The sequence below is a fragment of the Myxine glutinosa genome, chromosome 2 (assembly GCF_964187855.1).
Source record: "Myxine glutinosa chromosome 2, kmMyxGlut1.1, whole genome shotgun sequence".
Lineage (NCBI taxonomy): Eukaryota > Metazoa > Chordata > Myxini > Myxiniformes > Myxinidae > Myxine > Myxine glutinosa.
The window spans coordinates 228,495,837-228,518,197 of NC_136262.1; the positions used below are offsets into that span (position 1 = coordinate 228,495,837).

At 50.9% G+C, this 22,361-nt stretch overlaps 2 protein-coding genes across 2 annotated transcripts in view; one reads left to right on the forward strand and one right to left on the reverse strand.

Annotated features, from left to right (window-relative positions):
* The window catches only part of LOC137420761 (small conductance calcium-activated potassium channel protein 2-like), a 475,474-nt gene that overhangs the window by 448,717 nt on the left and 4,396 nt on the right, over window positions 1–22,361 (reverse strand). The gene's annotated exons all lie outside the window — the stretch shown is intronic.
* The window catches only part of MYO5A (myosin VA), an 808,830-nt gene that overhangs the window by 376,366 nt on the left and 410,103 nt on the right, over window positions 1–22,361 (forward strand). The gene's annotated exons all lie outside the window — the stretch shown is intronic.

Consider the following 22,361-nt stretch of genomic DNA (forward strand, 5'->3'; position numbering starts at 1 on the left):
ACAGCAAACTCAGTTATGCAGAACTAATAAACAAATACCACACACACAAAATGGCCAACATCATATGAACAAAAGTTTTTTACTGCATGTAAAATAAATAAATATACATAGATATATACACGTAAAATAAATATACATATACAGTATATACATAAAAAATATACATATATATGTATAATGTATATAGACATATTGTTACGTGCTCCTCCCCAAACCCCGGCCACGGTGTACCTCCGAGCCTCGAAAGGAGTCACGGCAGAAAGATGTGCTATTATGTGTGTGTCCCAATGACCAATGGTAGAACCACACCCAGCAATTGATACAAAACCAATTATTGTATTCAAACTCACACAATAATAACACTTAACGCAAGTACAAGGAAACTCTCACTTGCACATCATAAACCATACAATTCCTATGATGGTACCACCAATATTTCCTTGATCAATAACTCACAGTACTCCTACGTGAGCGAACTGTAACATTCCCCAAAGTCACGGTGTCACGACACAAGGCCAAAGTCGATCCCCGCTCTGGCGATCACACGAAAAGGTCGTACTGAGACCTGAACCCTGGTCGGTCGACAGTCAAAGCTGCAGAAGAGCCGCTCGGTGAGAGGTCGGGCCAAAGTCGGTCGGAAGTCGGTCCGGTAATGGTTTACCCAAAAGGTGAATGGAAACTCACACCTTCCGTTCACCCGACAATGAAGCCGACATGAACAATCAGTGGTTCCCACGCTGAGGTCGCTCCGGGAAAACCCACGACACACACGTGGAACCGGGCGAAGGGCTGGTGTGAGGTGAAATGGCGGACCGGCCGATAATGGAAGCGTCAGCTTGCTCTCCAACGATGATTCACTCTCGGAACCAAAACCCGTCATGCAGGTTTATTTGCAACAGCAATAACGACTCTGTCACGGGAATCCTTTTCCCGGGGTAACCAACATTCGCTCGCGACCAATGTCCACAAGGTCCGCTCGCCACCACGAAGCAGATAAGCCTTTCTTCTCCGATCTCTCTCGATCCTATCGCCTCTTCTTCTTCTTCTTCTTCCAGTTTCTTCTTCACCCATTTCGTTTTTCTTCTGAAACACTCTTTTTACCTTTGAAGACAGTTATCTCCCTTTCACACCAAAACCGTAACAATAATAGTACCTGAAACTAAAAATGCTTCAAGTAGATGAAAACCATAAAGACGGAAGTGACGAATCCGTAACACTTCCCACCCTCAAGAAAGAAAGTTTGAACATAGTGGAAACTTTCTTTCATGCAAAAACACCCTTTAACAAACAAAAGTAAAACTCACACCCAAAAAACTACCAATCAACCTACGGCTGATCAACTCACGTGAGCAACAACAACTAATATTCCCCAGAAGAAAGCAACAAAACTTCCAAACAACCTACAGGAATTTTCAAAGTTAGTTCACTCTGGATAAAGCATCGGCAAGTACATTGTCCCTGCCCTTTACATGCCCAATTTCCAAGTTGAACTCCTGCAAAGGCAAACTCCATCTCATCAACCTCTGATTTTTATTTTTCATGTTTTGAATGAAGGTTAAGGGGTTGTGATCAGTGAAGACTTTTATAGGAAAGGTAGCAGTTCCCAGATACACCTCATAATGCTGTAGAGCTAGCAGGAGAGCAAGGGTTACTTTTTCCAAAGTGGCATAATTTTCCTGATGTTTGTTAAACTTTTTCGAATAGTGGCACACCGGGTGATCCACGCCATAATCACCCTCCTGTAATAGAACTGCTCCAGCCCCCACATCACTTGCATCAATGGCCAACTTGAAAGGTTTTTGAAAATCCGGCACTGCTAGGACAGGAGAGCTCATTAATATCGCTTTGACGTTGGCAAAGGCAGCCTGGCATTTGTCATCCCAAACAAACTTGATCTCTTTCCTCAGCAAATTTGTGAAAGGGGCTACCACATCAGAAAAATTCCTGCAGAACCGCCGGTACCAACCAGCCATACCCAAGAATCTCATAAGCTCCTTCTTCCCTTTTGAACTTGGAAGCGATCAATGGCTTCTATCTTGGCTGTCACTGGTTGTACCTGACCCTGACCTACGACATGGCCTAGAAACACCACCTGTGCTTTTACAAACTCACTCTTAGATAAGTTGATGGTCAACCCTGCCTCGGTCAGTTTCTTGAAAAATGCATGAATTTGTTCAATATGATCTTCCATGGTCATGGTGTGGATGATGACATCATCCAGATAAGCCTCCACCCCCTCAAGGTCTGCAATAAGCTTATTATTCAGCCATTGAAATGTAGCAACACCGTTTTTCAACCCAAAGGGAAGAACCTTGTACTGATACAACCCCTTTGGTGTGACTAAAGCCGAGATTCCCTTGGCTCGATCAGTAAGAGGAATCTGCCAATACCCCTTCAGCAAGTCAAATTTAGTTACAAATTTAGCTGGGCCTATTCTATCAATACAGTCATCAATCCTCGGGATGGGATATGAGTCTGTCTTGGTTACTGCATTAACCTGTTTTAAATCCGTACAACAGCGAAAACTGCCATCGGGTTTTGGAACCAACACACATGGTGAGCTCCATTCACTGCTGCTTGGTTCGATGATGTCATTCTCCAACATATACTGAACCTCCTTCCGAAGATAATCCATTTTCACAGGGTTCATCCAATAGGGGTGTTGTTTCACAGGAGTGGCTTCCCCCACCTCAATATCATGATATACCAAGTCAGTACGACCAGGTACATCTGTGAACAAATGTGCAAACTCAAAAATTAGGCTGGATAGTTGTCCTTGTTGTTCCCTCGTCAAATGACCTAATTTCTCGTGTAAATTAATCAACACTTCCATGTTCGTCAATCTGGGACGAGCCATCAATCTTATCAAACTTCACACCAGCCTCAAACTCTGGATTCTCTTGCACCCCGACTACAGGCACGACAGGTGAGACAGGAACCATTTTTTCCACAGGCTTCCTCTCATAATATTTCTTCAGTCGGTTGACATGACACAGCTGCCGCTTTTTCCATCGGTCGGGAGTTGTCACCACGTAATCTGTTTCATTAACCCTCCTTTCGATTGCATAGGGACCACAATACCTAGCCTGTAGTGGCTGACCTGGAACAGGAAGCAACACTAACACCCGGTACTCAGGACTAAAATTTCTTATCTGAGATTTCTTGTCATGTCTCACTTTCATTTTATCCTGTGTCACTTTCAAGTTTCCTCTCGCAACTTCACAAGCCTTAGCCAATCTGTGCCTAACCGTTGACACATACTCTACCACTGTTGACTGCGGCGACTCCTGTAGCCACTGTTCTTTCACCAATTTCAACGGTCCTCGCACTGCGTGTCCAACCACAAGTTCAAAAGGACTGAACCCCAATGACTCCTGAACAGATTCCCTCGTAGCAAACAGCAATGAGGGTATTCCCTCGTCCCAATCCATGTCACATTCAAAACAGTACGTTCTGATCATATCCTTCAATGTCTGGTGAAACCTTTACAAGGCCCCTTGGCTCTCGGGATGGTAAGTACTTGACCTCACTTGCTTCACTCCCAACAGGTGTACCACTTGCTGAAAAAGCTTTGACATGAAGTTGGAACCCTGATCAGACTGGATGACCTAAGGTAGGCCAACCAGAGTGAAAAATTTAATCAAGGCCTTTGCAATAACTGCCGCAGTAATTTTCCTAAGAGGCACCGCTTCTGGGAACCTAGTGGAAGCACAGATGATGGTCAGCAGATACTGATGTCGAGCCTTAGTTTTAGGTAAAGGACCTACACAGTCAATAATGACTCGGCTGAATGGCTCTTCAAAAGCTGGAATTGGTTTTAAAGGTGCAGAAGGGACTTTCTGATTAGGTTTTGCCACCAGCTGCCAAGAATGGCAAGATTTACAGAACTCTGCCACATCACGTCGCAATCCTGGCCAGAAAAAATGTACCACAATTCTGTCACATGTCTTGTTCACTCCAAGGTGCCCGGCCAAAGGTGTCTCATGTGCGAAACTCAATATCTCTTTCTGGTACGGCTGTGGCACCGCAATTTGGTAATGAACTTTCCACTCGTCATTTGCTGGCACCTCCGGTGGTCTCCATTTTCTCATGAGGATTTCCCCTTTCATGAAGTAACCAACAGGCACCTTCCTAGCCTCTTCCTCCGTAATGGCTTTACCAATCAAACTCCGGAGCTCCGAATCTCAGTGTTGCTCTTCAACAAGTCTCTTTTGGACAAGCACCGTTTGTTCAGCTTCGTTCCCAGATGTCTCCGACGGACACTCCATTTTCTCTTTTGGTCCAGCTGCCACCATTTCCTTAGGTTCCTTGATGTCACTCCCTTTCCTATCGTCTCTTCCTGACTTTTCCACCAATATCTCGATGGAACCCAAATCCACATCACCTTCCTTCTCCTTCTCTTCCGAGCACTTCCTACCCATAGCACGAGTCACTGCACAGGATGGAAAGATACCCGGATTCTCCTGCTCTAACTGTGCTGTGTTATTTTCCATACTGGGCTTTTCAACCAACATCGGATTACCGGAAACTCGACCACCGGCCAAATCATTCCCGATAATAAAAGAAATTCCCTCTACAGGAAGAGTAGCTTGTAACCCCCACAGTGACCGGTCCTGACACCAACTCAGACTTTAAATGTATTACATGAAGAGGGGCTTTAACATAGCCACCAACCCCCTGTAAGAGACATTAACCCCTGTTGCCGTCTTCTCCGACAATGGCAAAATGCCCTCAAGCATCAAAGATTGATGTGCTCCTGTGTCCCTCAATACCCTAACATGTCTCTGGTTAGTTAAGTCCCCCATCCAGTGCCACAAACCCCTCGGAAATAAAAGGTTTGGACAAGGTCGTTCTGTGACGCCGTAAGTTTGGCACAGGAACCTTCACAAGGCACTGTCCTCCAAGGACGATTTCTCGCATTGGCCACCGCATTCGGAGTTGCACTAGCCTGACTCCGATCCTGATTTTTCCTTTTCAGGGCGTAACATTGGGACATCAAATGCCCAGGTTTCTTGCCAAAAGTGCAAGTAGGCCCGGAGGAAAACCCTGTGGTCTGCCTCGGGCCCCCCGGAAGATAGGTCTGCCTTGGAACTGCAGTCTTCTGATCCCTAAAAGTTCCGGTATCAGATTTTTTCCCATTCCTCTCTAGGCCGCCTCCATGAAAATTTGTTCTCCGAACCTGATTTAATGTAACTCCCCTGGCTAACTCTAGGAGGGAAGTTAGGTTTGTGGAACCCCATCCTGTGTGTCAAGGCATAGTCATCTGTCACTGTTGCTGCCTCATACAACTCCGGTACCTTTTTTTCATCCAGATGCACTTTAATGTCCACGTGGACACACTGTTTAAATTCCTCCACCAATATCAATTGTCGTAAACAGTTGAAGTCTTCCCCAATTTCCTTCGAGTCACACCACCTATCAAACATAGTTTCCTTCACTCTGGCAAACTCCACATGGGTCTCTCTCCCTCTTCCTGGCATTCCTAAATTTTTGTCGGTAAGCTTCAGGGACCAATTCATAGGCTTTGAGAATGGCTTTCTACACTACCTCATAATCTGCACATTGGTCAATCGGTAAAGCCAAATAGATATCTTGAGCTTTAACCACCAGAACACTTTGTACTAACATAGTCCATGACCCCACAGGCCATTTTAACATTTGAGCCACCTTCTCAAAGTGTAAAAAGAACTTGGCTACCTCCTTTTCATTAAAGGGTGGAACCAGCCTCACATGCTTACCAACATCCCAAGAGTTCTGACTGGTTGTCTAACTAGCCGGCATGGATACTACTTCTCTCCGTTCCCCCAGTAATTCAAGCTCCTTGAGTTTAAGTTCCCTCTGATACTCCATGTCCCGTTCCTTTAAGACCCTTTCGGCTCTCCTTTCCTCTGCTCTTTCCTCTGCTCTTCTCTCCTCGAGTTCCTTTTCTGCTTTCCTTTCTTGTAATACTCTGATTATGTGATTCCAACTCCAAGCAAAGAATAAAAATGAACGGTGAGGTAAATTGAATATTTCCTAATGTTAGATGTCTCCACACAGACAAGGGGAAAGGTTAAATAAAATAAAATCCCCCCTTTCTGCCGGCACTCAGCTCTGGTCTCCACGAGCACTTTGGTGGGGTCGGTCAACGAGAGGACCGCACGTCGAAGCGCCCAAGCAATGGCGCCGGTCAATCACGCCAGCAAACCGAGCCATGCAGCAGGCAGCCAAACGTCTCCCGCTTGATCCCGGGCCAGCCAGCACAACACGGTCCCCAGCTCCCCCTGAAGAGCACCAAGTCAAACAACACCCCTGGCTCCAACGCTGCAAGATTATTTGGGCTCCAAACAGTTCTCCCCACAAGTGCACACGAGAAAAGCGACCGCCCGCCACAAAGCCAGCACCAGAGAGAGAGACCGATTCTTCTTCCTCCTCTCCACGATCGCACACAAGCCAGGAACAGCTAAGCCAGAGACAAAAAGCGACTGAGCAAGAGCCTGAGCGATTCTTCTTCTTTCTCATCTTCACAATCGCACACGAGCCAGGAACAGCCACGCCAGGGACAAAGGACAAAGAGCGCCCACCCATTCCGATAGGAGAGAGAGAGAGAGAGGGGAGAGAGAGAGAGAGAGAGAGAGAGAGAGGAGAGAGAGAGAGAGAGAGAGAGAGAGAGAGAGAGAGAGAGAGAGAGATTCTTCCTCCTTACATTCTCGAAGTCTCTCGATGATGCCACCCCGACAAATCATGCACTTCGGGGGCGGGGCCTCACGGCTCTCTTGACCACTCACCGATTCTCAGCCTCTACTGGGCGGGTCCTTTTTCCTTAGTCGATTGGTGGGGCGGGGTTAATTGTCTATTACGATTCCTTGGAGGCGGGGTTTACTTTGTCGATCGTAATGTTCGGATCCTGTCGGCGTTGGTGGGGCGGGGTTTAGCTTGTAAACATATGAGTTGCAGCACATTTAAAAAAACATCAGTACATTAAAAGCTGTTAGCAGATTAACAAATCAAAAGGAACAATCAATGTAAACCAATAAATATACCGGTAAGGACTCAAAATGCTTGGATATGATCAAAGGATAATCGATGACTCTCATTAAAAATATTCTGTTACGTGGTCCCCTCGGTGACTACCTGGTCTCGGTGACCCCCGGACCGTGAGAGGACCTTCGCCAGAAAGTAGTATTATATATATGCGCTTTCGCAACGCAATCCCTATGAATTCCACCCAAGAGAAACTGATGTGCAATGATATATTTCCAGGGTAAGGATATCATACGATTTCAATGATACAATCACGGATATTCCCCGAGCAATCAACAACAAACAACCATCAACAATTCCCAATCCACAATCAATTCCCTATATGATTAAGATGGCCATCTTATCTATGTGTGTCCACTTCTGTACTCACGACCCCCTTTTGGTCTCTGCCCCTCACAATGTCTCTGGGCCCCTCCTGACCGAGATGCTGGTCGGCGTCGCCGCACTCGGGCGGTTGAACGAACCCCGGGTGGACGTGTTTCCACCGGGCAGGTATCGTACCAGGCACCGCGGCTGCAGCCCCTCGTGGCCACGTGCAGCGGGTACGGTAAAGCAAGCCAAAAGCCCCACGCCGCTTGCAAGGCGTGTTAGGCCCCCAACGTGCGACCCGTACGCGTCTGTTTAGACGGTGCCGCGAACGGTGCCAGACGCGGGGTCGATGCACGGCCCCACGTCAACTTGACGTCTCCACCGGGTAGGTACACGTCCCGGTAACTCCTCTCGCCAGACGGGCTTCGGAACGCCGCTTTTCCACGCAGCGCAAGGTCGATCCCACCTTCCGTCGGAGCGGGGCGAGGAAGAAGAATAACCGTCGCTTTTCTTCCTCGTGTCTTTTCCTCTTCCGTTTCCGGTCACTTCCGTTTCCGGACACTTTTCAGAAGGGCTCCTGACCCTCCAACCACAACAACCCTGAATCTACTACACATGGATAAGCAAAGACCTGCATGGTAATTCACATACATTCACATAACTATGTAACACTCCCCCCCTTCAAGAAAGAAAGTTCGAACCCAGCGAAAACTTTCTTTGCCGGCCAATTTGGGAGAAACAAACCAGATAACTCAACCCCCCCACATTATCAGTTCCCCCCGGGCACAGTTATCACTTAAAAATAAAGCAACCAAAATTTCACCACAACCCCTCCAGATTACTCACTCTGGACTAAGCACCAGCAACGACATTGTCCCTGCCAAATCAAACTCCATCTCATGACCCTCTGACTTTGACCGTCAGTTTCTTGTGAATGAAGGTTAAGGGGTTGATCAAAGATCCAAAGTTAAGCAACTCGATAGCACTTTTTCCGGGAGGCCAAGCCGAGTATTCACTACATGGATGCCTTTAGGAACGGGGAGTTCACGGTTAGTCCGTGCAGGAAAGTTCTCTACATGGGCGCCTTGAGGAACGTGGAGTTCACGGTTAGTCCGTGCATGAAAGTTCACTACATGGACGCCTTTAGGAACGGCGTTCACGGTTAATCCGTGTAGGAAGCTTGGCTCGGCGGCTCCGCCGCATTCAGTGCTTCAACTTCTCAGAACTTCCCTAATAATTATGGTGGGATCACTTGTCCCTGTAGTCCCATGAATAGCGGTCTCCTTCTCGGCCACTACTTTGCCAATCCTTCCTTCGGGAGCTGCCGTAACTCAGGGAGCCTCCATAATAATATTGATTGCGGCCACCACCAAAACTACCGCCCAGTTGTCCTCTCCTGTAGACCTCTCGACGCCTACGAAATGCCTTCCCTACTGTTATGGTCCGACCCTCCAAATCCTTGCCATTCCAATTCTTCTCTGCCTCTCTGGCGTCTTTTGTGCTGGCAAACGTGACAAAGCCGAACCCTCTTGACTGTTGCGTTTCCCAGTCTCTTACCAACCGCACTTCCACCAGCGGCCCATATCTGTTGAAGACAGAGGTCAGACCTTCTTCCTCTGTTTTGAAGTTCAGTCCCCCTACAAATAACTTGGCACTTTTGTCGCCATCCCGAGCTGGTGTGGTGTTATTTTCCCTGCTGGGCTCTTTACCAACCCTCAGGTTACCATAAACTTGACCCCCGGCCAAATCATTCCCGATAACCACAGATACACCCTCTACAGGAAGCGTGGCTTGTAAACCGACGGTGACCGGTCCTGACACCAAATCGGACTCCAAATGGATGACATGAAGTGGAGCACTAACACCGCCCCCGATCCCCTGTAAACGAACACTATCCCCCGTTGCCGTCTCCTCGGACCATGGCAAAATGCCTTCAAGCATTAAAGATTGATGTGCCCCTGTGTCCCTCAATATCCTAACCGGTTTCCGGTTAGTCGAGGCTCCATCCCGTGACACAAACCCCTCTGAAATAAATGGTTGGTAACCCTTTTGATGGCGATTTCTCACAATGGCCATTGCATTTGGAGTCGTAATAGTCGGACTCCGCTCTGGGTCTTCCCTTTTCATGCGGTAACAACTGGACATCAAGTGTCCAGGTTTCTTGCAAAAAGCGCAAGTAGGCCCGGAGGAAAAACTTGTGGTCTGCCTCGGGCCCCCCGAACTATAAGTTTGTCTTGGGCCCGCATCCCTCTGATTTCGAACAGGTGGGGTATCCGCGTTGTCCCCATAATCCTCTCGAGGCCGCCGCCATGTATGGTCATTCTCCACACCTGCTGTTCCCCACCTCCCCTGCGGAGATCTAGGCGAGGAGTTAGGTTCGTGGACCCCTATTCGGTGGGTTAAGGCATAATCATCTGCCATGGTGGCTGCGTCCCACAACTTTGGTACTTTCTTTTCCTGCAGGTACACTTTGATGTCCTCGTGGACACACTGCTGGAATTCCTCCACCAGGATCAAGTCCCGCAATGTTTCGAAGTCTTTCCCGACTCCTTTTGACTCACACCACCGATCAAACATGTTTTCTTTCACTCTGGCAAACTCCACATGGGTCTCACTCTCCCTCTTCCTGGCATTCCTGAATTTTTGCCTGTAAGCTTCCGGAACCAACTCATAGGCTTTGAGGATGTGCGTCTTCAGTACCTCATAATCTGCACATTGGTCCATTGGTAGCGCCGAATAAATTTCCTGAGCTTTCCCCACCAGCACACTTTGCACGAGTATGGTCCAGGCCTCCTCCGGCCAGTTTAATTGTCGAGCCACTTTCTCAAAGTGTGGAAAAAATTTCGCGACTTCCTTTTCACTGAACGGTGGAACCAGCCTCACATGTCTGCCCACATCCCAGGTTTTCTGGTTAGGTGTCGACCCCGTCAGCAAGGGTGGTGCCTCTCCCCGTTCTCTCATTAACTCCAGCTCCTTGAATTTGATTTCTTGCTGAAGCTCCATGTCAAGTTCCTTTAATTCCCTTTCCGCTTTTCTCTCCTCTGCTTCGAGGTCCCTTGCAGCTCTCCTCTCCTCTGCTTTTCTCCCTTCTAACCTTTCCTGGAGTTCTCGTTCCACTCTCCTTTCCTCTGCTTGTTTCTCTTCTCTCCTCGCTTCTGCTTTCCTTTCTTCTTCTTTTAACCTTTCCTGGAGTTCTCGTTCCACTCTCCTTTCCTCTGCTTGTTTCTCTTCTCTCCTCGCTTCTGCTTTCCTTTCTTCTTCTTTTAACCTTTCCTGGAGTTCTTGTTCCACTCTCCTTTCCTCTGCTTGCTTCTCTTCTCTCCTCTCTTCTGCTTTCCTTTCCTCTTCTGATCTTTCCTTTTCTGCTTTCCTTTCTTCTTCTGCTCTTTCCTTTTCTGCTTTCCTTTCTTCTTCTGCTCTTTCCTTTTCTGCTTTCCTTTCTTCTTCTTTGATCCGTTCCTGGCTCCGTAATTGCAACTCCAGTTTCCGGAGCTCAACGTCTTCTGGTTCTTCGGGTAGCCACTCCCAGGCTAACTCGTCCCATGTTCCTAATCCCACCATAGATTGTATCACCGTGGCCTGCAACTCTGCCTTCCTCAAATTAGTTCGGACCTCCAAGTTAAAATGTTTGGCCAATTTCAAGAGGTCCGACTTTAGTAACGCTCGGAACTGTGCCTCACTCGGGGTTACCACAAAGTTCTGTGCCACAAACGCCATGGTGCCTATCGTTAACACCTGTTAACCTTCACCCAAGACTTTACCCCAATTTCTCAAAAAAATTTACCAATTAATAATTAATTAATAAATTTTAATTAATAAAAAACTATTATTTTATTATGTTATACAATTTTAAATCCCGGACGAGCCCCCAATTCTGTTACGTGGTCCCCTCGGTGACTACCTGGTCTCGGTGACCCCCGGACCGTGAGAGGACCTTCGCCAGAAAGTAGTATTATATATATGCGCTTTCGCAACGCAATCCCTATGAATTCCACCCAAGAGAAACTGATGTGCAATGATATATTTCCAGGGTAAGGATATCATACGATTTCAATGATACAATCACGGATATTCCCCGAGCAATCAACAACAAACAACCATCAACAATTCCCAATCCACAATCAATTCCCTATATGATTAAGATGGCCATCTTATCTATGTGTGTCCACTTCTGTACTCACGACCCCCTTTTGGTCTCTGCCCCTCACAATGTCTCTGGGCCCCTCCTGACCGAGATGCTGGTCGGCGTCGCCGCACTCGGGCGGTTGAACGAACCCCGGGTGGACGTGTTTCCACCGGGCAGGTATCGTACCAGGCACCGCGGCTGCAGCCCCTCGTGGCCACGCGCAGCGGGTACGGTAAAGCAAGCCAAAAGCCCCACGCCGCTTGCAAGGCGTGTTAGGCCCCCAACGTGCGACCCGTACGCGTCTGTTTAGACGGTGCCGCGAACGGTGCCAGACGCGGGGTCGATGCACGGCCCCACGTCAACTTGACGTCTCCACCGGGTAGGTACACGTCCCGGTAACTCCTCTCGCCAGACGGGCTTCGGAACGCCGCTTTTCCACGCAGCGCAAGGTCGATCCCACCTTTCGTCGGAGCGGGGCGAGGAAGAAGAATAACCGTCGCTTTTCTTCCTCGTGTCTTTTCCTCTTCCGTTTCCGGTCACTTCCGTTTCCGGACACTTTTCAGAAGGGCTCCTGACCCTCCAACCACAACAACCCTGAATCTACTACACATGGATAAGCAAAGACCTGCATGGTAATTCACATACATTCACATAACTATGTAACAATACACTATTCAATGTAATCCAATGTGCCATCAGATAAAATGTAATTGCAGTTGTAACGTTATCAGTGTGGTGGGAACATGACAGTTTGTGGCAAAGCAGCAATGAGGTGTGGGGAATTTGGCGGTGGGGGTGGGGTTTGGGGGGGAGGAGTGGGGGGTGGAGGGAGAGGGTTGGAAAAGGTTTGACTTGATGAACAAACCGGGTGACCTGTTACATATAATTCCCATTCGATATGGAGCACCCCTTCAAATGCATTTATGCAAGAGTGGTCCAAACGCTAATGGTAAATCCACCACCTCCTGTGTGATCGATGTGTCCATTTCCTCTGCGTGCCAAGCCTCCAGAATCCGTCTTCTGGTGGTGTTTGGTTCGGAGTTTAACCAGAAATGCTAACCTGATCCCATAAGGGAGTGTGCCCTGCCTTGAGACTATGTTTGGCAATGGCAGAGCTATTATGATAGATGCACTCAAAGGCTTTGTGGTGTTCAGCAAGCATTGGTCTAAGGTCCTGCCAGTCTCTCCCACATATTCGGCCCCACAACTGCAGGGCACCATGTACACCACCCTCTAGTCTACACTGTCCCTTCTCGGCAGCTTGCCCTTGACCCTCATCAGAGCTTGCCTGACACTGAATACAGGTTTGAAGCTTACCCTCACTCATGCCGCTTTCAACACTCTGCCAATCCTCCATGATACACTAGGTACAAAAGGCAGAACACAAAAACCCTTTGGCTGTTCCTGCGGTCCGAGCCTTTTGTATGGCCCAGCCATTATCGTTTTCCTTTTCGGTAGCTAGCTGTCCATGCAACCGGTTGCCTTCAACACGCTCCGAACATGTTTCACCTCTCATCTTATCTTCTAATGTAGAATGGTAAATCATGTCCTCTTTTCGAGACGGTGTGTACCACAGCTCTTTTGAGCTCCATATGATGGCAGGAGTCAAATTTGAGATAGCAGTCGGTGTGTGCGGACTTCCTGTAAACCTTGATGTTTCGGACTCCTTTGGGGTGCCTTGTCACAAGAACGTCCAGAAGGGAACTGCGTGTGAGTGTGTGACCCTCATATCATAAAACATTATAGTATTTGCTATAACATGCACCTTTATCAAGAAAACAATGGAGCAAATAAAACATATAATTGGATCTTGTACATATGAATGGTTAACTAATGCATAATTTAATCACAAATTTATCAGCTTATTGGAAAAAATGAAGATAGGAAAGTTATTTTCTTGAAAATATTGTTTTCCATTGCTTGGCATATATATTGCAATTTCAGTCATTCCGTAGCTCAGCTGTCAAATTGGGCGGCATTATGGGGAAAATTCAAAACGCATGAATGCAGCATTATGAAAGAAATGAAGGATAACAATCATTAAAGTCGTCCATACACATTCAAAAACGAACGAAAATTTAAACGGTGATGCAGTTTCCGTGCTTATTGGGAAATGAGTTAGATGCAGTTAGTTATTGTGTGCTGATGGAGATGTCTAAAGATGTATAAACATTCTAAATGTCGAAAGGTAAGCAATTGCATTTGTGCAACATTATTGTAACACTGTCTGTTAGCTCTTACACGAGCCTCGATCTTGTATACAAAAAAATAAATAAATAAAAAACTGTCTGGAAGGATGTGGATGCACGGGCTAGATGACAAATGACAAATTTTTCTTTGTTGCCTTCTTAACTGGCAGATAGGTTGGTAGGATACCTCAGAGGTTGTTGAACTTGCCTTTGAGTTGTCTCGTCAGGGTCTGAATCCCAAGATGACCATAACCCGTCACTTTGGTACTTCGTATAAATTAGTGTGCCGTTCATCGGATGCTACGTTAAGCTGGGAATGTCTCGGATATGACGTTAAGGAATTGCTGCTGGTGGACATTAAGGATCCCACGGTGTCTTTCACAAAGAGTAATAGCTGGCATGCTAGCCAAATTACAAAATGCTTTGTCGAACCTCCAGGGGGCACTGCTACAACACCATTACCTCACTACCAGAAATGACACAACCAGATTCCGGGTCAGATGTATGACTACTACTTCTTTTACGGCACCAAATGAATCTCACGTTATTGTGGGTTTGGTCAAGGGAAATGATTTAGGTCTCCAGAGGCTCTCATCTCGTGCAAGAGTGCCACTTAAGAGCAATACGGAAGTTTGGCCAAGTGCTTTCATGAACCGGCTGGCCAGGCCTGACTTTCAACCGGAGCCAATTTGACCAGGAAGTTGGGCTTTATTCAGGACGCTGATGATAACTCACTTACTCTTTGCAAGACACCGTGGGATCTTGAAGGTCCACAAACCACTTCTAGCAGAAGTATCCCCAACTTAAAATCTTTACAATAGAAAATTTGGTTGATTGAGTAAAAAGGGGTTCAGTTTATTTGTCCTTCGCTTATATTATTCTTGAAGGATAATTTATAAAGACAATAGTCGATTACCATTAACCAACATTGGAATCTCCCGCGATGAAGCTAACACTCAGGGCCTTTCACTCACTCATCACAGGCAGGTTGGTGGTCTTTGTTTTCTACAGACTCCTCTCCGCCCTTGCTCCCCCAGCTCCCTCTGTGCTCTGTCCCCCAAATATTCCTACAGGTCGCACAAGATCTGCCAGCAACGCTCTTATGGTTAGACTGCCAAAATCAAGACTCTATTCACCTTCACTCTTTCATTCCTGTTTTCTCCCGCCTCTGGAACAAACTCCCTCACTCTCTTCAATCCCACTCCTCCCTCCACGTCGTTAAAACAGCCATTCACCACCATCTCTTATCTTCCCCCATCCAAAACCTTGATCTTTTCTACCCCCGTTAATTCAGCCCAGATCCACTTTTTCAAAATTCCGACTTCTTTCCTGGAAGTCCTCGCAGTGTCCACGTATTTTTTTTTTTTACCTCTCCCACCCCCACTCCTCCCCTTCCCATGCCTCCTCCCTCCCACAGATCTCCCGATGTCCCTGCTCTCCATCTTGTTCTCCCGCTCCCTTTATCATATGCTTTATGTTTAATGAGTCGGTTTGTCTTTTTGTGATCAATGTTAGCTCTTACACGAGCCTCGACCTTGTATACAAAAAAAATCTGAAGGATGACACACTTTGTGACCAAACACCCTACTTGTGAAGTCGCAATCCAAAGGTTTATACTAAGGCTGGCAGGATGGCCTAGAGGTACGTACACATGTCTCGAAGCTATCCAGCCTGGGTTTGAACATCTACCCAGCTATAAACAATCATCCCCGTTTTCACAGGCAGGGTGATTCAATGTGTGCGCTGCTGTTCGGATGGACATTAAACAGGGCGTCCCATCTGCTGGCATTAGTTGTTGGACATTAAAGATCACACCTGGTGTCCTTCACAAAAAGTAGGCAAGCTATCTCCGGCACCCTGAATAAAATCCAAATTTCTGCCATGACATACAGAAGGCATTGCATCCACAGCACAGCCGCACCCTCAGCCAATGATGCTATCCCACAGCCTTGTGCTGCATTCAAAAGAAGGTGAAAAGAAGAAGAAGAAGCAGAAGTAGAGGAAGAGGAAGAGGAAGAGGAAGAGAAAGGAGTTTATAGTCCAGTTGAGATCAAACTCAGACTAAACAGGTCAAAGGTAATTGAGCTATTCATGCACCCCAAGCAGCACCCAGGTGCTGCACACAAATGAATGAATAAAACTGGTAGACGTGATTCTTTTTCCCGTCCATCGTTAAAGTTAATTGTTTATCGCAAAGCAAGGTGAAATTGTGACACTGTGGCGGGCACATGGGGCAATAATTCCACGCACCAGTGGGTGGCGCGAGCGCCCAGGCGGGGACCGATGGCACATACCCCGCCCTTCGACCGAGCGGCCACGCCCGGGGACTAGGCGTGGCCTCGGCACATATATGCGGGCTCTAAGCTCGAGCCCGCCCAGTGCTGCAGTTCAAGCTTTCGTAATAAAGACTCTTTTGGTTTTAACAAACGCGTTGTGGCCTACCTCTTTGGCAAGCAAGTTGTGTGCGCAGCACCACACTTCACTGGTGACCCCGATTGGTTCAGCCGTTGCTGACCACCGAACGCGCCATGGCCAACAACGCCATCGCAGTAAAACTCCCAGAGTTTTGGGAAGCACAGGCCGATGTGTGGTTCGTGCAGGCCGAAGCGCAATTTCAGCTTCGAGGCATAACGGCGGACGAGACCCGTTACTACCACGTGGTCGCCGCCCTCGGGCCCGGCACTGCCACCCGGGTCGTGTCCATCCTGCGGCACCCGCCGGCCGACCACAAGTACAGGGCGCTCAAACGTCTCCTCATCGCCACGTTCGGCCTCACAGAGATCGAACGGGCCGACCGCCTCCTGGACCTTCCCGAACTCGACGACACACGACCATCCGTGCGGATGGATTATATGCTGTCGCTGCTGGGTGACCAAGCCCCGGATTTCTTATTCCGGGCGCTTTTCCTACGCCAGCTACCTCTACAGGTACGCCTCACGCCGGCCGGTTCCAACATAAGGGAACCCCGTGCCCTGGCCGTAGAGGCCGACAAGTTCTCGCGGTTTGCGACACGCGGTCGGGTTACGGTGCTGCCGTCGTGGACCCCGGGGCAGAGACTACAGCGTCCCTCGTGGCCGCTGCCGCGCCCCGCCCACCACCACCACCACCACCACCGCCGCCGCCAAGAAAACCGCGGCCACCGCCGCCCCCGCCGCCGCAAGGCTGGTGCTATTTCCACGCCAGGTTCGGCCACAAGGCTAAGAAGTGTTGCCCGCCATGCTCGTTTGACAAGTCGGGAAACGACCAGGCCGGCGCTCATTAGCGGCCCTGAGCGTCGGCCGTTCTGGCAGCCTCCTGTTCATCACGGACACCTTGTCCGGGCGCCGTTTCCTCTGCGATACAGGAGCGCAGGTAAGCGTCATCCCCGCCTCCATGTCCGACAAGCGAACCGCGGGCCGGGGCCGCGCATTGCTTGCCGCCAACGGTACACCCATCCGCACATTCGGGAGGCGCTGCCTCTCCTTGCGGTTCGAAGGGCAGCGCTTTCAATGGTCGTTCGTGACCGCCAGCATGCCAATGGCATTGCTTGGTGCGGACTTCCTATGTGCGAATGGGTTGTTGGTCGACGTGAAGCGCAGACGGCTCGTCCAGGCCGAAACCATTAGCTCGCTCGCTTGTTCGCTGAGCGGCTCGTTGAGCGGCTCACTGAGCGGCTCACCGAGCGGCTTGCCAAGCGGCTTGCTGGAAGGTTCCATCCCGGCGAGTTTAGTTTGCACGCTTCCGGCAGCGGATGACTTTACCCGCCTCCTCGCCCGTTTCCCGGCCCTCACGCGGCCCACCTTCTCAGCGGTGGCCGTTAAACACGGGGTGGAGCACCACATCCCCACGGTCGGGCTGCCGGTCTATGCCCGGGCACGCCGACTCGAGCCCACGAAGCTCGTGGTGGCGAAAGCGGCGTTCGCCACGCTGGAGCGGCTGGGGATCGTGCGGCGCTCCAACAGCGCTTGGGCTTCTCCGCTGCACATCGTGCCAAAGCCCGGCGGGGGATGGCGGCCGTGCGGGGACTACCACCGGCTCAACGATGCCACCACCCCCGACCGCTACCCGGTCCCACATATTCAGGACTTTTCGGTTGGCCAACACGACCGTGTTTTCTAAGGTGGACCTCATCCGGGGCTACCATCAGGTCCCCGTCCAACCGGACGACGTCCCGAAGACGGCCGTCATCACCCCTTTCGGCCTCTTCGAATTCCTCAGGATGCCCTTCGGGTTGAAGAATGTGGCTCAGGCGTTCCAGCGGCTTATGGATAGTGTCTTGCGCGACTTACCTTTCCTGTTTGTCTACCTGGACGACAGCCTAGATGCAAGCGCGTCCCGGGAGGACCACCTGCTCCACCTCCGCACGCTTTTAGAATGCCTGGGCCAGCATGGCCTAATCATCAACCCTGCCAAGTGCCGTTTCGGTGTCGCCACCATCGACTTCTTGGGGCACCGCATCACCGAGCACAGGGCCGTCCCTTTACCGGCCAAGGTGGAGGCGGTCAGGGATTTCCCGCGGCCCCGCACAATCAAGGGGCTCCAGGAGTTCCTGGGCATGGTAAACTTTTACCACCGCTTCATGCCCCACGTCGCCCGGCTCCTCCCCCCCTTGCACGAGGCCCTTCGGGGCAAGCCGGGCAAAGGTGACATCGCATGGTCGGAGCCGATGGCCGCGGCGTTCGCGGGCGCAAAGCTGGCACTGGCCAACGCCACCATGCTGGCGCACCCGGCGCCCGATGCACCGATCACCCTCACCACCGACGCGTCGGACTACGCGGTGGGCGCGGTGCACGAGCAATGGGTGCGTGGTGCTTGGCAACCGCTGGCGTTTTTTAGCCGGCAGCTGCGCCCGCACGAACGCCGGTACAGCACCTTCGATCACGAGCTGCTCGGGCTCCACCTGGCGGTCCGACACTTCCGCCACCTGCTGGAGGGCCGCCCGTTCACAGCCTTCGTTGACCACAAGCCCCTTGTGTTCGTGATGGCCAAGGTCGCCGAGCCATGGTCGGCACGGCAGCAGCGCCACCTCTCTGCCGTGTCCGAGTACATGACGGACATCCGTCACGTGGCGGGTAAGGACAACCCGGTGGCGGATTGCCTTTCCCGGTCCGTCGTGCACGCGGTCCACCTCGGGGTCGACTATGCCCGGATGGCGGCGGCCCAGACCGCCGACCCCGGCGTCCAGGCCTTGCGGACCGCCATCACGGGCCTCCGCGTCACCGAGGTGCCGTTCGACGCCGCGGGCACGGCCCTCCTATGCGACGTCTCCCTCGGCCGGCCTCGCCCCATCGTGCCCGCTGGCTGGCAGCGCCCAGTGTTCGACGCCATCCACGGCCTGTCCCAACCTGGTGCGAAGGTATCCCAGAAGCTCGTCGGGGTGAACTTCGTCTGGCATGGCCTCAGGAAGGACGTCCGCGGCTGGACCAGGACGTGCCTCGCGTGCCAGCGCGCGAAGGTGCACCGGCACACCCAGGCCCCATTGGCCCCGTTCACGGTGCCGGAACGAAGGTTCGACCACGTGCGCGTCGACTTGGTGGGACCTCTGCCCCCCTCGCGAGGGTTCACCCACCTCCTCACCATGGTCGACCGCACCACGCAGTGGCCGGAGGCCGTCCCATTGGCGGCGACGTCTGCGACTGAGGTGGCGCAAGCCTTTATCGCCACTTGGGTTGCCCGGTTCGGTGCTCCCTCGGACATCTCGTCCGACCGCGGCCCCCAGTTCACCTCGGAGCTCTGGGCCGTGGTGGCGCAAGGACTCGGGGTGAAGCTACACCACACCACGGCCTACCACCCACAGGCCAATGGCCTGTGCGAGCACTTTCATCGCTCCATGAAGGCCGCGCTCCGGGCCAGCCTCCGCGACGGCGGCTGGGTCGACAGGCTCCCCTGGGTCCTGCTGGGCCTCAGGACGGCGCCCAAGGACGACCTGCGCGCGTCCTCGGCGGAGCTGGTCTTCGGGCAACCACTGCGGGTACCGGGTGAATTTATCCCCGACTCCACGGCTCCTTGGTCCACGGCGCAACAGCGCTCTGCCCTTCAGGAGACCGCTCGGAGGTTCGCCCCGGTGCCAACGGCACACAACGGTAGCCCGCCGTCCCACGTCGCCTCGGAGCTTCGCACGGCAAAGTACGTGTTCATCCGGCACGACGCCCACCGGGCACCGCTACAGCCCCCATACGACGGGCCCTTCCGCGTGCTGGAGACCGGTGACACGTTTTTCACGGTCGACATTGGCGGTGCCCCGGATCCCATTTCCGTGGACCGCCTCAAGCCGGCCCACCTCGATCCGGACCACCCCCCGCCGGCAGCACTGCCTCCGCGTCGAGGCCGCCCCCCGGCGGTCGGACCCCCGGCACCCCCGCCAGCAGCTCTGCCTCTGCGTCAGGGCCGCCCCCCGGCGGTCGGACCCCCGGCACCCCTCAGCCCCGCCGGCCCGCTGCCCACCCAGCCCTGCACCCATCGCCAGGGGGCGTTTCGGCCGGGTCATCGGGCTTCCCCGCAAACTCACCCTTCAGGTGCGCGGGAATTCTGGGGGGGCGCGTGTGGTGGGCACATGGGGCAATAATTCCGTGCACCAGTGGGTGGCGCGAGCGCCCAGGCGGGGACCGATGGCACATGCCCCGCCCTTCGACCGAGTGGCCACGCCCGGGGACTCGGCGTGGCCTCGGCACATATATGCGGGCTCTAAGCCCGAGCCCGCCCAGTGCTGCAGTTCGAGCTTTCGTAATAAAGACTCTTTTGGTTTTAACAAACGCGTTGTGGCCTACCTCTTTGGCAAGCAAGTTGTGTGTGCAGCACCACACTTCAACACTGGGTATTATTCCCATTTTAAAACAGGAATGACTGCACTGGTTAAAACAAGTCTGCATACCGCAGACATACCGCAGGTGAAAAAGGTCTGCGATATTAGCAACTAAGAACACAATTTCAAAAAGCAGCAGAAAAGTTGCATTCCCCCACCTCCCTTCCCCAAACCCCCCGCGCCCACTCCCCCATTCTTGGACTGATGGGCACAGCATCTGCAAAAATTGAAAGGCCACAATTTTGACGATTAGTGAATAATAGTGGACAGGACAATCGATTTTATATCATCTATATATAATCATTATATCATCGATCATCTATATAATAATAGAGGCACACCCTGCGTGCAGAGCACCAAGACGCTATTTTTAATCGGATTTCAGAAATCACACTAAAACAACTCAGAAAAGAATCTGATACTTATTAAGTATGTCACCTGTCTAATGATGATGTTATTAGGCAATACATCACAAAGGAAACACAATGTAATACCTACCCCATCCCCGACGTCCCTCACTGCCACTGGCACACACGGACAACTGATGATTTTTCTTTTTTGTTTTGTTTTTTTAGATCGAGGCTCGTGAAAGAGCTAACATTAATCACAAAAAAAAAAAACGGACATATAAAACATAACAAGCGTTACGCCTAAGTCCCCCGTCGGGGAAGTGATGTGAGTTGACAAAGTGGAAGACGCAGAAAACATGCTATGATATGATATTTCGCTCACAAGGTTCAGACATACATGGTGGCGGCCATCTTGGATTTTGACGTGGCGACCCAATTTTCAATAGGGTTCTTCCTTATGCCAAGATACACCCACACACCAGATTAGAAGTTGGTACTTCGCTTATTTTTCAAGATATTTCGCTCACAGGGTTCAGACATATATATGGTGGTGGCCATCTTGGATTTTGACGTGGCGACCCAATTTTCAATAGGGTTCTTCCTTATTCCTAGATACACCCACACACCAGATTAGAAGTTGGTACTTCGCTTATTTTTCAAGATATTCCACTCACAAGGTTCAGACATACATGGCGGCGGCCATCTTGGATTTTGACGTGGCGACCCAATTTTCAATAGGGTTCTTCCTTATTCCTAGATACACCCACACACCAGATTAGAAGTTGGTACTTCGCTTATTTTTCAAGATATTCCGCTCACAAGGTTCAGACATACATGGCATCAGACATACATGGCGGCGGCCATCTTGGATTTTGACGTGGGTTGCACCCACACACCAAATTCGAATGCGGTCCTTTGCTTACGCACGCATGCACGCACGTATGCACGCACGCCCGCACGCACGCACGGACGGACGAATGGACGGACGGACACACGGACGGAGGGGAAAACCATAGTCCCCCTTTTGCTCCGTGGTGCGACGGGGGACAATAAGGGGAGCGGTAGACAAGATGGGGAGAGATGGGGAAAGCACACAAACGCAACATTTGAGAGCAGGGACTTCGGGAGATCTGTGGGAGGGAGAGGGCTTGGGGGAGAGAAGGCGTGGGAAGGGGGGGGGGGGGTATAAAACACTTGGACACTGCAAAGACTTCCAGGAAAGAAGTTGGTATTTAAAAAAAGCGGATCTGGGGTGAATAAACAGGGGTAGAGAAGATCAAGGTTTTGGATGGGGGAAGGTAAAAGATGGTGGTGAACAGCTGTTTTGAAGACCTGGAGGGAGGAGTGGGATTGAAGGGAGTGAGGGAGTTTGTTCCAAGGGCGAGAGAAAAGAGGAATGAAGGAGTGAAGGTGAGCAGAGAGTCTTGATTTTGGCAGTTTAACCATAAGAGGGTTTTGAGAACTAGACGCCTCTGAAAGTTTCAAATCCTTTTGTAACATCAACAGCAACAGAATAACAAGTGTGCTGTCCCGTTGAACTGTACAAAGAGGTGTGTGTGTGTGTGTGTGTGTGTGTGTGTGTG